Source organism: Lolium rigidum, chromosome 4, assembly GCF_022539505.1.
Source record: "Lolium rigidum isolate FL_2022 chromosome 4, APGP_CSIRO_Lrig_0.1, whole genome shotgun sequence".
Classification (NCBI taxonomy): Eukaryota; Viridiplantae; Streptophyta; class Magnoliopsida; order Poales; family Poaceae; genus Lolium; species Lolium rigidum.
This window is the reverse complement of record NC_061511.1, coordinates 80,250,548-80,253,244: the sequence shown is the minus strand read 5'-3', so window position 1 is coordinate 80,253,244 and position 2,697 is coordinate 80,250,548.

Below are 2,697 nucleotides of genomic sequence, written 5' to 3'. Positions count from 1 at the left end.
CTCTTTACTTAATATAGAATTGTAAAACTCTAGAAATTAGCGGCCTCAAAGAGTTTTCAATGCGCCACATAGAGAGTAAACAAATTGCAAGGAAAATCCAGAGTGGGTAGTTTTTCAAAACAAACTGTATACGAATAAAGCAAAGTGACAGTAAAGTAGGGCATTTGTATGATGATAAAAACACTTAGTAATTTCGCTGCTCAATTCAAAGTTACGGCATTTTCTATTTTTAATAACAAAAATGGGTACTGGAATCCCGGTTCGGTATGTTTGTTCACTTGATGACCCTCTACTCCTTAAGACGAAGCGAAGACCGCACCACTTCAGAGACGCTTATTTGCTTTCCATCGAATGCTGATACCAAATCATGAGCTCGATCTACTTGAAGAATGGGAATTGACTCTTTGAAGCGACTGACTTAGTTTAGCCTGCGTTGGACTAGACGCTTAAACAAAAAATACTTAGTAATTTAGCTGCTCAATTTAAAGTTATGAAATTTTCTATTTTCAATATATAAAAAATAGTTTAAAAAACTGGTTGGACCGTCCGCGCTTAAACGAAAAATTGAAGCATGCCCTTATGCTAGCTAGCTTTCCTGGCACTTAAAATATAATTTTAAATGAGAAATATTAATATAGTATTATACCACTCGCTTTGAACTACAATAAGTGTTGAGATTTTAGTTTAACTTACCTCAAATTGAACAAAAATCCGTACACTTATTGTGAATTGGAGGAGTAGTAGAAAAAATAAAATAAAAATTATGGGGTAGAAAGCGGGAGTGGTGTTTTGGAACATGGGAACATGGGAGCATATGCTCCCTCTATTTTGAAATGCATCTTATACATATTTTGAATTTCAAAAAATTGAAACAAAAAATTCGCATGTAAATCTTCTCGTGCTACATGCTTACAAAGTTGTTTCATAAAAAAACGACTTATCATGTGACGTGTGTAAAAAGACAAAACTCAGTGCTAAAAATAATGCTTTTTACAAGATATGTTTTCTCTTTTTTATATAGACCACAAAAAATATTGGATTTTCGTGAAACTTGACGAACAAACATATATTATGATGATGTACATGTAGAATTTTTTATTAAATTTTTTCGACATTTCAAAATATGATTTTTGGTAGAGGGTGCATACGCACCCGGGAACCGAATTGAATTTCCGGTAGAAAGCAATGATTTTATGATAGGCTCAAAGCAGCAAGACCTCGGCTTGATAGACATGAGCCGAGCCCAACTACTTTTTGGGCTATTTCAGAATCTTCGGTCTTAACTTTTTTTTTTTGCAAAATCTTCGGTCTTAACTTGGAAGGCCGTACGGGATTCTAGCCCATCACTTGCTATCGCAAAGGCTACTAGGATATTGCCCAGACGAGTAATTTTGTTTTGGGTTGCCCCTCGTGCATCCACGAGCCTGGAAGCGCAGCTCATCGTCTATCCGGGCCAGGAGTAAGCACGAAGAGCATCTCCAGCCCTATCCTATCCCGGACGATCCCCGGCAGTCATTTTTTTCCATCCGGGCGGCGTTATTCGATCCAGCGGCGTTCCGGCTCCTCGTTTTTCCCCGGATTTAGCCTTTCATTCATCTGGAGAGCTTAGGCCATCCTGCCTTCCCGAGGTTCGGTTGGGGACTTTGGAAGAAACAAAAGCGCGCGAAACATCGAGCGGACCCGCGTTGTCGGCGACAGAACTGGTAGTTCCCTCCATTAATTTCGTTTTCCCTCCAAAATGCGTCGCATAGAACCATTTTCCCCGCCGAATTTCGGAGGATCTACCGCCATTCTCCCCATAGTTGCATCTCCTCCCCTTCCCTTCCACCACCATGCCGCCGAAGAAGCTCGCCGCCGATGGCGCGCCGAAGGCGCGCCGAAGGCAAGGAAGCCGCGGGCGCCAAAACAGAGGCCGCCGGGCTGGACAAACGCGGAGTGAGCGGAGGATGTGGAGCGGCGGCGGAACGAAACTCGCGGCAGGGCGAAGAGGGAGAAGAAGTGTAACGCGAAGAGGGTGGCGGCGGCGGAGGAACAGGCGAGGCTGATCTCCATTAACTTCGGCCTGCCACGCGTCGGCCAATTCCCCGGGCCATGTCCGACCCAAGGTATGATCGGCTCTCCTTCCACCTTCTCGCCGGCGTCGCCGGCCACGACCATATTCCAGACACCTACGCCACCGCATGGCGGGGTTTACGCCGTCACCGCCGGCGTACGACGGTGCGATGTACGAGGGCATCTCGCCTGCCCTGCGACGTGGGCCGCTCTCCTTCTCCAACCCCGGGATGCCGCCGCCGAATGAGCCTGTGATGCACGAGATGATCACGTCGGGCTCCATGGCCGCCTCGTTGAGCCCGGGATTCTTCACACAAGAGGAGGCAAGGGCGACGAAAGCCGTCGCGTCGCGGGGCGGCGTGAACCTCGACTAGGACTATCAGAACGACGGTACACAAGACGTCGACGAAGAAAATGAACAGGCCTACCTTGACCAGGACATCGACGAAGAGGAAGCGCCTGAACCCACGGAGGTGCCGTCCAAGGGGAAGAAGAAAAGGAAGACGCCGACGTCAACTCCGCTTCAACGTCAACTCCCGCCGCTGCGACAACTGCAGACGCTGATGCTTCGCCGCCTGATGCCACACCAGACGAGGCTCAAGATGGGACCGCCGATGAGCCTGTAATCTTCTAGTTTCTATTTCG